Source organism: Squalius cephalus (assembly GCF_949319135.1).
Source record: "Squalius cephalus genome assembly, chromosome: 4".
In the NCBI taxonomy this organism is placed as follows: Eukaryota; Metazoa; Chordata; class Actinopteri; order Cypriniformes; family Leuciscidae; genus Squalius; species Squalius cephalus.
In genome coordinates, this window is record NC_137125.1 from 13,269,862 (window position 1) to 13,285,284 (window position 15,423).

Here is a 15,423-nt window from a genome sequence, read left to right on the forward strand (position 1 = left end):
AATACCAAGAATTGTATTTCTAGTGCTTATGATACGCAGTTTTCGCGTGCATATGATACGCACTTTATGGCGTGTAATAGGCACGCACTCCGCACCCCTAATCCTAACCAAGGGGTTTACAGTGCGTAGCATATGCACACAAAAATTTTTTTTGGCGTATAAATGGCACGAGAAATTAAATTTGTGGTATAGATACGCACTTTCATGAGATCGTGTCTCATAATCTGCTACTGGGCCGACCCTCTGTCAAATTTTAAAACCCAGTGTGGCCCTTGAGCCAAAAAGTTTGCCCACCCCTGTTCTACAAGATAAACTTGTTTCTTGAATGCTATGTATGTAGTTTCACAGAAAATGAACTGAGATATAGTTAATGGCTATAGCTCAGAGGTGTTTGTTCCTCTTCATGAAGAGTTTAGCTCTAACACCTGCCTGGAAGTGTTCATTGATCCTAAATGACCCTTGATTAGCTTGATTAGCTGCTTCAGGTGTGTTTAATTAGGGCTGGAGATAAAATCGGACATCCCTGCCATAGTGCTTTCTTTTGATATTGAAGCATTAATAGATTTTAGAAAAATAAATGAAATAATCAGAATTTAACAATATTTTAATCATAGTTAAAATATTTTGTGTTCAGCAACTTTTTTTTCATATTGTGTTTAGTTTATTAACATTCTTGAACGTGGCAACTGAACTGACTTGTTCTCGAGTAACATGCTTTCTTTTTCAGATTTCAGAGAACCCAAAGGAAAAGAGGCAGTAGTCTGATGTAAGACAGATTTGTAAAAACCTGAACCGTTGGACCACCTCTAATTATGACATCAGACTTCTGAAGCCAGTTTTATTTTTAAAGGTTGAAATGCTTTTGTCTTATTTCTCCCCCTTTCTTTTTTAACTCAACTGCTGGAAAGGTGTCATTTATATTTTAAAAGGTTTTTTGCCAAATTTTGAAATGGTCAGGAATTTGTTGATGCATCATTGAAGTGTAGTTGAAATATTAATGTTGTTTCAACATTAACTTTGTACATCAGATGGCAACATTGGTTGACATTCCTTTTCAGATGTATTTTCAGTGTTTCAACAAACTGTATTTAGAGTCAACATCACATTGTAACATTGATCAAACCATATTACCAAAGATTATTTCTGTTAATTTCAGTGTTAATTCAACAGCAGTGATGTAGATTCAACATCATAATGTTGATTAAACAATATTACCATCGATTTATTTTAGTTAATTTCAGTGTTGATTCAACAGCAGTGATGTAGATTCAACATCATAGTGTAACGATGATTCAACAATATTACCATTGATTATGTTTGTTAATTTCAGTGTTGATTCAATAGCAGTGATGTAGATTCAACATCTTAGTGTAATGTTGATTCAATATTACCATTGATTATTTTAGTTAATTTCAGTATTGATTCAGCATTGGTGATGTAGATTCAACATCATAGTGTAATGTTGATTCAGTAGCATTACTATTGATTTTTTGTTCAACAGTTTCAATATTAACTGAGGGTGCAAAAGTGATGTTGATAAAATATCACTTTGTAATGTTGAATCAATATGAACACCATTGATTTGTGATTGAAATCTGAACATTATTTCAATATTAACTGAGGGTGCAAGAGTGATGCTAAAGCAACATCACTTTGTAATGTTGAAGCAATATGAACACTATTGATTTGTGGTTGAAATCTGAACATTATTTCAATATTAACTGAGGGTGCAAGAGTGATGCTAAAGCAACATCGCTTTCTAACATCATTTCAATGTAATCAGCGTTGACACATCAACACTGACTCAACATTGTTTCAGTGGTTACATGCTATCTGGGAGAGGACAGAAAGGACGCAAGAATGCCCATTGGGAAACAATAATGTCACCAAAAACCCCCTCGACTGAAGCAATAGAAGGTTAATGTTGCAAGATTTGTTTCCTCTGGAAAAAAAAACAAGAAACTGCATAGGAACAATGTAACCCAGTTCCGTATAAATATGACCGCATTTTGACTGTTAGTGGCTGCATTTTTTATGTTGATGTCGTTTGCATCCCTAGGGAGAATTCTTCTAGGGAGTTCTCTTCTAGTTCAGTTTTCTAACTGAAACTCTTTTTTGCTTATATTGCTCTGCTGTATTATCTTAGCTTGTAGACTTCTGAGGAGAACAAGTTATTTTTTACTCCTATTGCTTGAACTGCTTACAAGGTAATTAGCCTTTATAATATTCACTCATACAGGACTGCCCTGTTGAGATTGAATAAACTGAAATTTATAACCTGTATTTTTTTGATGATTTGCTACAAGTATTAATCCTTGTGTAACCAGTATTTTATCTTTTGTTTAAATAAAATTTTATTTCATAAAGACAAACACTGTAAAGTTTTACTTCAGCTTACAAAGACAGTTCTATTAGCGATAGACAGAGCATTGTAATAATCTTTGCAAGACCAAAGACAACAAAGTTTCCAGGAACGATTCTGCTGGAGAGTAAGCATGAATTTGATCCATATGTCTAGTTGTCAATGATTATTATTGTTTCACGAGAGTGTAGGGATTACACCTAGATTTGCTGGTATAAATTAAAACAAGCTAGTGAGGAAATAAATCCTATTCTGACCTGACAGCACAAGACTACCTAGCAACTTTGATACTATGGGGTTAATCAGGAAAATGAGATAAATACCAGATCTCACCACAATAGTGAAACTAGGCACTGTAAGGGGATTACTCCATGTATGGTTATTTCGGGGAGGGGACGGGGATTGAGATGCATGTACACACAATCTTCCGCTGACTGGGATTTTTGAGCAGGTTCTGGCATACGCATGGTTTTATAAATCTGAAAACTTTTTGTGCGTACGCAGACTTTTAGTATGAAATCTACAGAAAGTTTTATAAATGAGGACTCAGTGAATATCTGTCTCATCTCCTGCTTGTGTGTGATAGTATGGTTTTAGATTGTCAGATGTTTAACTCTCAGGGATACCTTATGATGAGTTTGAGTCTGTGATGCACTAGTGTTAGGTCTTTTGTTTAGTGTCTTGTATTTTGTATTATTCATGATTTCCTGTCCTTTTGTAGTCTTTTACTTGGTCTTTGTAGTTCTTCTACTGTTTTCCCACCCTAATTTCCCCCAAGTGCTCCTTGTTTTACGTTGTTTAGTCTGTTTTTTTTTTTAGCCCTGTGTTTTCTATTGTCTGGAAGATCCAGCTTCCTCACTTCGTTTTTAACAGCATACTAAAGGTAATGAATCCGGCTTATATGCCCATAATTAACACAAATGATACAGTATGATGCAAAATTTGTTGCTGTTTTTTACAATCCAAAATTCAATTCATTCTCTATTTTTCTCTATTCTCTAAGTCTTGAACTACTGATTATTGGGCCAAATTTGTTCCAAATAAGGTAAGATTAATGGTTTTGACTGTGCTTATCATTGTTATGCCAAATGTTTTGTACAATATTTAGTCTGTTTCCAAACCAGCATGCAGATTATATAAAATACAACAAAGACAAATTAAGTAAGATTTAATTTAATATTATTGTTATTGTGAAAAGAGATTATATTACAGTAGTGCGTCAGGCTTGATTTCCTGGAAACAGTGTGTAGCTTTGCCACCCCTCCTAACCATCTGAGCTCCCCCCCACTTTAACTATCATTCTGGGAAACAGTATTACACCACAGAAAGCGTTATCTCAGAGGAGTGAACTATAAGAACACACAGCAAAGTAGGAGAAACCAACTGAAGAGTCCATCGTTTCCTCCCCTGCAACTGCAAACTGCAAGAAAATCAAAGCCGAAAATCTGAACAAGTTGTGTTCCAAACTTTAGGTTGATATCTCAAAAAATAGCTTTCAGTAAGATTTTGTTTGGCGCAATACCACACTTTTTCACTAGATCACATCCAAGCTCCATTACTGACCATATAAGGGCACCTCCATTTCCATATATGGTTTGAGTGATCCCATCTGAACTATATATTTCGATCATTTTCATAAAATGTATGAAGTAGTCATCCTATCCAGAAGTAATATGGGCGGTTTGGCAGTATTTGATTTGTATTCAACCTATAGCCTAAGTAAAGCAATAAAAAACATGTATGTGCATTATAGCTCAACACTGCATACCAAATCAAGAATCCATCATTTTTTTTCTGTATATTTAAAACATTTTCAGACCTTTTTTTCCTCATAAAATTAAATTGGTGTTATCTTTTGAACTCTTGCCATGAAAACAAACCGAGGTTTCTACTAATCTTTCATGATTTTTCATGTTCATCGCCATTTCAAAATAAAGGCCTGAACACGCCTAATGAGAATGAAATATTTTTGTTGCAATTTGATAAATTACTCCTCCTCTGTAATTTATTTTTGAAAAACAGTCATCAAATATGAAAACTAGAGACTGTAAGCTTTCATTTTTTAAGCTTTTTTTTTTTTAGTTTGTCAGTATTACTTTAGGTTTTTACAAAGTTTTTGCTTTTATACTCACAACTCTATGACAACATCGCCCTCCTGTGGACATCACAACTTTTTTTGGTGAACTTCCAGTTTGTCACAATATTATTGTTTTGAATATATACTGGCAAATGTGAGATGGTGACAGCTGTAGATCAGTTTAAACGAGATGTTTGTAATATAATATCTGTGAAGCGTTATTCTAGTTACCAATAATTCTGTGACACAACTGCATTCATAAGTGTTTCCAGAATATGAAGACCACAGATTGTAATAATAATAAATATGAACATATAATATTTTAATAAATACACTGGTAAGATAATTTATGAACATCTATTTTATATTCTTATTGTTCACATGTTTTTACATGTCTTGATTTTGTACAGGTCAATTTCAGATTCAGAAAGAAGAATGTCTAGTACAGTCATTCCCACAAACTCGTCGCCGCTTGTCATCCAGTTTCAGGCCCCACAACAAACGGCTCCAGCGACTGTTTATGTGCCACAGACAGCTTCAGCTCCTCAAGGACTTCAGGCTTTCCTGAAAGGCCAACCAAAAGCACTTGGGGTGAGAAATCTTTCAATAAAATGTATTTTTATACATGTGAAGTAGGAAAGGTATGGAAAAAAATCCAAAAAAGCAGCAGTACAAACATTAACAAACTGTTGTGCAGATCTGGCAACCCTGCTCAGCTAATAACTGTGAGTCACTATTCCCCTGCAATAAGTGCCTGTTTTCTGGTCTTCCTCAGACTGTCCAGATAATGATCGGCCTGCTGATTCTCCTGTTGGGAATCGTGGCTACAGTCAATGCATATTCCAACTTTGCCGTCAGTGGTATTCCTTATTGGGGATCTCTCATCGTAAGGAAACAATATACAACTTAAGTACAGTTCTGTCTTTTCTAACACAAGCTAAATATTCTAACAGAAGAATCCTTTCTCTCTCCTCTCAGTACATTATCACAGGATCACTCTGCATTGTTGCAGAAAATAAACTCCATGGCAAAGTCTCCTCCAGTTTGTGTTTGGTAAGTACACATCACTTGTTATTTTCAGGGGTAAGGGGCAAGACTAAACAAACTTTCCAATACTGGATGAAAGTAAAAGTATTACTTTCTTTCAAAAAGAAAGAAAGAAAATATTACTGAACCCAAAACTTTTGAACGGAAGTAATGATTTCTGAAGGATCATGTGACACTGAAGACCGGAGTAATGGCTGATGAAAATTCAGCTTTGCATCACAGAAATAATTATATTTTAAAGTATATTCAAATAGAAAACTATCATTTTAAATTGTAATAATATTTCACAATATTACTGTATTTTTGAGCAAATACATGCAAGCCTGATGAGCATAAGAGACATCTTTCAAAAACATTAAAAGTAGTAATGTTTCCAAACTTTTAACTGGTACTAAGTTTATTTGCCATTTGTACCGGTACAGATAAGGAATTTTTGTAGCAGAGCTCGTTTAGTCAGCATTTAAAAAAAAGAAGTAAACATAGAAGACCAACTAGCAAACTACACACTACACACAATAAATAGACTTTCAGAGATACAGTCAACGAAGGGCAGCACAAACCTATGTCAAATAAGCCCACACACTAAGGATTATTACTTTAAGATTACGATTAAATTAAGATTGTTACACATTAAAAAAATATTGCACTGTCCCGAGATAATACATTTTTCCACATTTTGTTATGTTACAGCCTTTTTCCAAAATGGATTAAATTAATTATTTTCCACAAAATTCTACTAATAATACTAATATTATATATTAATAAATAAATAATAAATAATAATACATAATGACAACATGAAAGAAGTTTATTTGAAATCGTTACAAATTTATTAAAAATAAAACTACATGGTGCAATCCTGTTTCCACTGATCACCCTTGAGGTGTTTCTACAGCTGGATTGGAGTTCACCTGTGGTAAATTCAGTTGATTGGACATGATTTGGAAAGGCACACACCTGCCTATATAAGGTCCCACAGTTAACAGTGCATGTCAGAGCACAAACCAAGCCATGAAGTGTCTGTACAGCTCTGAGACAGGATTGTGTCGAGGCTCAGATCCATTTTGGATTAAGTCTATAACATGTTGAAATGTGGAAAAAGTGAAGCGCTATGGATACTTTCCGGATGCTCTGTAAATGGTTAATTTGATTGACTGTGCATAAAATCCATTATATTCTCATAAAGATCATTGAAGTCTAATCAAAATCTAATCAGTTTGCAAAGAAATCGGTGATCTCCAAATTACCTTTAATTTTACATGATACAGAAAACATGTCAAGTTGCCAGATATAAATGAATGTATTGCTATTCTATTAAAATGAAGACAATATTATTTGTCTATTATAAAATAGTACATAGAAGAATAGTTCCACACACCGACACCCGTATTATATTTGAAATTATAAGATATTTATTATATTTGAAGAGAGATATTGCCATTGTATAATTGTATTGTCATCATGAGTCATTTGTTCTTGGACCCGATAATTGCAACTTTATTATTTATTTTTATAGTGCTCCATATATATTGTTTCATGATCTGCTTTAACACACTGGGTAAAGTGCTTTCTAACTTATTAACTTGTTTTTCTGCCTATAGGTGAAAGGTTCACTTGGAATGAACATCTCAAGTGCTATAACTTCAGGCATTTCCATTATTATCCTTTCATTGGAGTTGGCTGTATGATATATCCCTTTCTGCTATGGATATGACTGTTATTATTACAAGGTATGTTAACAACTTTTCTAGTCACAGTTTTACTTGCATTTAATAGAAGAATTTAATAGACCTCTTAATGTTACTGATAATTTACGTCTTGATATTAACACCCGCCAAATGTGTGTGTATTTCAGCAGTGGCGTGTTGCAGTCACTCCTACTAGCCGCTTCGTGACCGTTAGGCAGACTGTCTCACAAATGAATTAGGTTGATTAGCTGTCATCTGTTAAATTTAATTACATAATACCAATTACTAAGAAATGCTTAATTTTGTTCAGTCTGTGTGTAAAAAGGTCGCATTAGCAATTAAAGAAAAACACTAAAGCAAAACATGGTCAGGTCAAAGTGTCTGAATAATTTGGTAGTCACTGTATGAAGAATTTTTGGATGAAGAATGTCACAGTTTACTTTATTTTGCTATAATAATTTGTGGTTTACTGTAGCCAAATTATGAGATGGTATTAAAAATATCTACAGTTTTTCCTCATGGTTTTGGTAAAATTGTAGCCCGTGAAAATGCTGAGTGGCTTGTAACTTCTGAAAACCACTCGACACAGTGGCTAGTGAGCAAAAAAGTTAATGTCAAGCCCTGTTCACCATGCAAGAAGGCTTTGACATTATACGTTTACCGGTAGTTTGATTTGTTGTATTTCCATATGAACCTCAAGGATTGTACATTCTGCACTTGCAGCCAGCGTATGAGTGAGTAACTATAATTTATTTTATTGATATTTGTGCTAATGATGAGTGTTTTCTCAGACCGTATACCAGGGGATCCGTGGTGTGTCCTTGGTATTCTCTATCCTTGAGTTTATCATCTCCATCGTTCTGTCAGCATTTGCCTGTAAAGCCAACGCCTGTTCTCCACAGGTGAGTGATGCGTTCAGGGCTAGAAGCTGAGTGGCCGCTATGGTTGCTAAGCAGTTGCTAGGGTTTTCTGGGTGGTTGCTAGGACATTGCAGATTGACAAAGACGGATAATTTTCAATTTCTATTGTTTTCAATAATCTGCACAAGTTTCAAAACCACAGGATTTTTGTCTTTTCCTTTTTCCATTTGAAATACAGTGCTGTCTATAAACCTGTAATACTAGAACTGTCATCCAATGTTATTAAATTTATATTGCAGTAAGAAGGTATAAAACGCAACGTGTATTTTTCCGAAGGTGCTGAATGTTCAACAAGTTGTTATTCCACAGTCCTATGCCTTTAGACCCAATCCATCAGAGGTAAGAGAAGCTAGTAGCACCAGTCTAATGGGACTTTGTGGAAAATATAATATGTGTGTGTGTGTGTGTGTGTGTGTGTGTGTGTGTGTGTGTGTTCAAGAATTGATTAGAACTATCAATAAATAAGCATTAAAGCTGATGGCATACCTGTTTTTCCTGCAGGTACCTGTGGTGAGCGACTCTTCCGTGAATCACGATCCTGCAGATGTTCCCCCACAATACAGTGAAAGTTCTGATCCTAAATATGAATATTAAAAAGTGGACAGAGCTGTGGTCCTGCTGTTGGGTTTGATGCTTTCACAGGACACACGGGTTCTTCCAGTGATTCAGGTCTTGTCCACACTAATATGTGTGGCATCTTTTAAATGCTGTTTAAACTTGTGACAAGTTTTGATAACATTGTTGTTAAAAAAAATAAAAAGCATATTTTTCTTTCTGTTTTGTCCTTCTGTCCACACTAAGACGCATTTTTATTAATAAAAAACTTTCTCCAAAGTGGATGAATTTGAAAACACTGTTTTCGCGTTGTAGTGTGGACTGTCAAAACTGAGTTTTTTTAAAAACATTGACGTAAGTTTAGTCATGTGACGCATATTCATGTTTATACCAGTGTTCTGCCTGTTATGTATGATTCACTTTCACACTGTTGCTAAAATATGTTACTTACACACTCTTCATATCACAGTCCTGCAAGGAAGACAGAAAATGTACTTGCATTTGCTCTCCTTCAATAAAACATGAGAGCAGTCTCGCTTTAGACATATAATGGTGACTGAGCGCATCAGTGAATGCGGAGATATTTTGCTAAGTAAAATAATCCTGTCAGAAGAATTGCGCGATAACTTTATTATTTATTGTATTCAGCGTTTTCAGGAGTTTTTCAAAAGAAAGTGTGGACGGAGAGTGAAAACACCGTTTTTAAATGTATGTATTTTTTCACTAAAAAGAGTACACGAATGTAATCACTGGATGAAATAGTAAATACAGATTTGTGAGTACAGACACTTGAGTAAAAATACTATTCAAGTACTATACTGCTTCACAATTTTTTTACATCAACAATGCTGCCTAATCATCAGTGAAACTCTTTTTCTCTTTAAAGATAATAAATAAACGCAAATGGCTGATATAACTGAATGTTTAAAACTTGCAAAGTAAAAGCAAATATTAAAATTATTCATAAAATTCCCTAAAGTCTCAGTCCTCTGTGTGTCCTTCAGCAGGCTTCCTGTTTAGGGGTTGAAAAACACAGTTAAAGATTAGAGTAGCACAAAGAGCAGTCTACCCTGATTAAGTCTCGTTTCTTTTCTTTCTGGATCTCAGGATTGGATCTGTTATTTTCCAGTGATAAATGGTCAGAGTTTATTTAGAATCGTCAAAAATAGAAACAAGCAGATTCTGCGCAGGACAACGGCACACCCTCTAGAAGCAACCCAAAACTGATTTAAAAGAATTACGTCCTACAGAGTTTGGGTTCATGTTTCATGTCAGTCATGTTTCCTGTCTTGTCATGTGATTCCCTTGCCCTCATGTGATCCTGCCATGAGCTTCCCTAGTCTTTTGGGGCATGTTAGCATGTTGTCATTGGTTAATTGTCTAAATGCCATGTTTCTGTTTCGAGAGTAGGCGGAGAACTCAGCCAGCACAGCTTCTCAAGAGCGGCTGCACAAGCTCTGATAATTCCCCCCAATAAACTCACTTGAAACTCACTCAAGTGATAAACACCACACCCCAAATAGAGAGGTGGGCAAAGTACCCCTTTACCAATGGCCACAGGAGTCCCCAAGCGCTTACATCAATTACAAAAAAAAAACCTTTATAAATTAACCCCAGGGGCAAACTTAGATACCCCCATAAATTGTTCAAACAATTGCTTGTTCTTCAGTAAACTTCCCCAATAGGAAGCACTTCGTCTACAAAATACAAATTATAAAAAAAGAAAAATCAAATCACACAGATTATAACAATTACTAATAAAAGAAAATGCCACAACACAAAACCATTAATAAAATAAAACAAAATTCAAAATAGAAACAAAACAGCAGCGTAATTTGGGTCCGTGTATCCTGCCATCAAAGATATGTTTACACCGCACAGAGCTGGAAGCAAGTCTGTTTAGGCACGTCCCTCCGACCTGCACGCGCACGCACACACACACAGCCGTGAAATGTACGTTGAAACGGTCCACCAGAAAAAAGATCATACTCACTGTGTTAGCAATGACTCTAACACGACCGTACAGGCTCTCGCTGCACTCGAACTGTGTAGTGACTAGGGCTGGGACGGTATTAATTTTTTCTTATCGCGGTTGAAAAGCAAGAAATTCCCGCGGTATAGTGGTAAACCACTTTAAACCTCAACCCCCCTCCCCACCCTCCCCCAGTTTTTTTTTCTGCGACATCGCGCTGGAACAACAAACAAAGTGGCAATGATAATCTCAGGTACTGTTTATGTGCTTTATTTAATGTTATATCGTAACGAAATGAATATCTTTAAGTGCTCCAGCTTTGTAGCTGTAAAAGCAACAATGGATAATTCACCTCAGATCTTGATGGAAATGGAAACAAGAACGTTAAAACTGAAGAAGTGTATTCTTTGACAAAGATTGTTTTAACTCAGTAGCCTATGTATTTTTAATAATGTTTAAATGGTGTAATATTTGTGAATTTGATTATGTAGCCTACTTATCCATTTTCTTGCAAGTGCCGTCAAGATTCTTCTCTGGTGCTGTGTGCACTTGCCGCGACTCTGTGAGGTTTGACAAACGCGGTCTTCACGTGAGAGAATTGCGTTAAATAAGCACGTGCAATTAAAAGCTGAGGTCCTGCTTTTGGGGCTTCAAATTATAGGCTATAAGACATTTGCAATATAATTGGGAGTCTGCACAGGGTGTTTTTTTTTGTACTTTTTTTGTATTTACGGTGCGGCTTGGACGCTGCGTCTGTCGAAAATAGACTAGGCGCCTATCTTTAGCGAAGCGGTACGGAGAGACGCTTCTGAAACGCGCCGCGTCGTGGCTGGTGTAAACACAAGCATTGACTAGAGTGGGCGCGATCAGCTCCGGTAGCTGCGTCGCAGCCATAACGCGCCACAGAGTGTAAATAAGGGGTTATAGTCAATAGCCTATGAATGAAATGTTATTATGTGTCATGGAACATTGCGCTCTCCAACTTGCGAAAGGTCGGACTTGCTCCATCTTTTGATAAGTTTTGTTTGTAAAACCTTGAATCCATGTAAGACACAATGTTATTAGACACAATCCATGTCATTAGAATCATTGAATCCATGTCATTAGACACAACGTGAACACATGGGCCAGTGTTTATTTTTGTAAAAATTATTTATTTTTTTGCGGTGATGACCGTGACGAGCACAGACCCGAGGTAGGCGTCAGGTGACCGGGGTATTGCGGTAACCGTCCCAGCCCTAGTAGTGACTGCAGAGCACAGGCTTTAAATTATACACCAATATTATAAAATCACATTCCACGTTCCACTCATTCACATACCTGATCAAACAATGAACAGAATAAATGCCCCGAACCACACCTCCACTAGGAACAGGCGACCAGGATGCAAAGAGTAACGCACACTAGAGATGCGCGGTTGGTGGTTACAGCCGTGGACTCCGCGGATAAACCGCGGATCGGGCAGATGATGTGACGGAAAATAATATTTTAATTAAATTCGTGCGGGTGGCGGGCGGTTGAACCAATCAAATGAAAAATATATGTATACACCAATCAGCGGATGGCGGGCGGGTGCGGTTTTGAAAATTGGTTGGTGCGGATGGATGGCGGACGGATGATGAGTTTTGTGATGCGGTTGCGGATGAAATAATAGCCCATCCGCGCATCTCTAACGCACACCCAGCCATTTGAACGTTGCACTTTTATTTCAATCGTTGTAATGATTAACCAGCCCGTTACCTGACATAATCTACTGGGCAGATAATTCAGTTCTCCACCAGGGGGAGGTATAGGGGGATTTCCCACTCCACTACAAATAATTTAGATAATACACCAATTGCTTCTTTCCAAAAGGAATGTAAGTGCTCACATTTCCAAATACAATGAAATAATGATCCCTTATGAGTTGTATATTTTCCACAGATATCTGGAATATTTGAATTTAATTTATTTAACTTTTAAGTTAAATAATGTTCTCATTATACAGTTATATTGGATCAATTTAAAACGAGTGTTGATCAATAATGTTTGTGCTTGGACACAAGTTTTTTCCCATTCATTTTATGTAACGTCCATTTGGAGATCATCAATCAAAGCCAGTCTTTTATGGTTTGTTGAACCTTTGGAAGTGTGGTGGCAAACAATTTTCTAATACTGAATAAGAGACAAACATTGATCAATTGTATTTAAAGATTATGTATTCCCTTGCAAGGAAAGGTCAGCAGTCATACAGTCATTACAAAGTGCCAGGGCACCCTTCCTTCTTTATTGTTGACTCCCTCTATGTCATCAGAGTGGATAAATGAACAACATGTCCCATAACTAACACATTGTTGCATCCTGCTACCCTTGAGTAAAGGCCCTTTGTCTCAGTCATACATTACTTTTTGTCAAGTCACGTATACAAGGTCATAAGAGTTAACCCCCTGAGGTCGGCTATCGCGCCGGCGCGATAGGCTCGTTTTTTTTCGTATGAGTGCAAAAAAAAAATAAAAAAAAAATATTAATTTTTATCTTATATGCTTGTGTTATACATCAATCGATCCTGTTTAGTGTGTATTTTTTTTGTGTATGCTCATAATAAAAACAAAGTGTTGTGCTTTTCGCCAAATAAAGAAAAATAAACATGATGCGAGTTCTGCCTACTCTCCGTCAGTGAAGTCAATTCTGAAACGCGTCCGTAAATGAACTGTAACTCAGCGAATACTCAGTCAAACAGGCATACAGTCACACAGGCATGAAGCTTGAATTATCTTCTTTCAAATGAAGTAATTTTTATAAAAAACAAATATTCACAGTTTATATAATATGTATGTAAAGAGAGAGATGTCAGTCGTTCTCATCTCAGCTAATTAAGTTTTAATGTGACTCCGCCTACGGAGACCGCGCTATTCAAACGCAAATGTGAGGCGATCCATACAAACCTGTGAAACGCCCACATCCGCTGGATAAGGCCGGTGAAACACTGGATGCGTGGCGTAAGCGTCTCAGCTGCGTGGCGTGTCCGTTTTTATTTCGGCTCCCATCCATGTTAACAGTTTAGAGTTTGCATACTGCCTGTGTGAGACGCGCGTCTCAGGCGCGGCACGAGCCGCGTGGAAAACGCGTGCATTCTAGAAATAGAACCGACGCCTATTTTTCACGCGACACGCAAGCGTCTTGGAAGCGTTTCCATGCAAAATTGAATAGGAAAATCTGTTTATTTGTCATTTTGACACGAATACATATTAATAAATGTCCTTTTGATGTTTAAAAGTGTCTAGGTTTTGACATAAATGCAAATATAAATGTAATTTTACAAAATATGATCGATTTTCAAATACTGCTGTATTGAATGAACAGCTTTTAGCAAACTCTATTGCTATACTGAGATGAGGAATACATACTGTATGTGTTTTGTCAAAAATAAAGTCATCAACTAACTAATGAATCCTTTACTTTGAAATACGTATGATAAAATGTATACTTTAGTTTTGAAAGAAGTTGACTAGTTTTGAAAAGATTATAAAGTATGTATGTGCATGCATATATATATGTGTGTGTGTATATATGAAGAGTTCAGATGCAAAAGCCTCTAAATGCCATCTGAAATTTTCTCCTAGAATGATCATTTTTATGAAGCTTGTATATTTAAGTTAGCTATAGGTGACACGTCACCTGAATGAATGGCTCATTAAGTATGCAGAGACGTAGTCTCACCAGGTGTGAACTACTACATATGCATGATGCTGTTGGAGCGTTTACGCCCCATCCGCATATTGGCTTTCCAAACTAAAAGTGTTTCACAAAACTAAAATCAATGTATCGTTTTTTTGTGGATGATTAGGCAGGATGATTTTCATATCATTTTGAAGAAAAAACACTAGGCGATGAAATCCATTAGTCAAAAGTCTTATTGCCACATATTTAGTATGTGTTTTGTGGCCTTATTTCAGAAACTTTAGTTTTTAGTTTTTTCAATAACCACGCATAAACATTATTCTCTCAAAAATGCAGACATGTACATTCTTGTTGCTCACATATTATGGTAGCCCTGTTTGTGCTAAATAGTGTGTCATTTTTTTTTTGCCATTAATATGTTTATAAGCAACTGAAAAAAGCACAAATGTCAGGGCATGTCAGAACATCTCAAGGACCCCAAAAACACCCCAGACCCCAGAGGGTTAATAACAGTTCTTTGTTCCATCAATATAGCAGACAATCATGGGACTCCGCATGCAATCCTCGTGTCATTTTACTACATTAATCTTATTACTATGAATATAAGAAAATTATACATATAGAACATATTAAATTTCTTCCACAGAAGCATTAACAAATTTGCTGTGTATCATAGAGATTTTACATTTATCATTGGAATTTTTAACTGCAATTTCTTCTAAACTGCTTAAAGGATTAGTTCACTTTTAAAAAAACTTTTGCTGATAATTTACTCACCCCCATGTCATCTAGGATGTCCATGTCTTTCTTTCTTCAGTCGAAAAGAAATTAAGGTTTTTGATGAAAACATGCCAGGATTTTTCTCCATGTAATGGACTTCAATGGGCCCCAAACGGTTCAAGGTCCAAATGACAGTTTCAGTGCAGCTTCAAAGGGCTTTAAACGATACCAGACGATGAATAAGGGTCTTATCTAGCGAAACGATCGGTCATTTAAAAAATAAATAACAAAGTTTAAGTTTTATAAGCACAAATGCTCGCCTTGCTCTGTTCTGTGATGCGCGTTCGTGACGTCACGTAATACACAATTATGCTGAAAAGGTCACGCTTGAACTTTACAGCCTGAAACAATTCCAAAGTCAT

The 15,423-nt window shown here is 36.2% G+C and overlaps 1 protein-coding gene across 2 annotated transcripts in view; it reads left to right on the top strand.

Moving 5' to 3' along the window:
* Positions 1-2,021: 2,021 nt before the first annotated feature.
* Positions 2,022-15,423, top strand: part of LOC307157411 (membrane-spanning 4-domains subfamily A member 4A-like) — a 39,710-nt gene continuing 26,308 nt past the window's right edge. Inside the window, exons 1-8 of one of the 2 annotated variants that reach the window (XR_013820950.1) lie at positions 2,022-3,407; positions 4,850-5,030; positions 5,215-5,325; positions 5,418-5,492; positions 7,088-7,216; positions 7,966-8,076; positions 8,371-8,433; positions 8,596-9,623. The gene's annotated coding sequence lies outside the window, so the exon portion shown is untranslated. Of the gene's footprint in view, positions 3,408-4,849; positions 5,031-5,214; positions 5,326-5,417; positions 5,493-7,087; positions 7,217-7,965; positions 8,077-8,370; positions 8,434-8,595; positions 9,624-15,423 lie in introns of those variants that run through there. The other variant, XM_079869343.1, reaches the window with a different exon arrangement.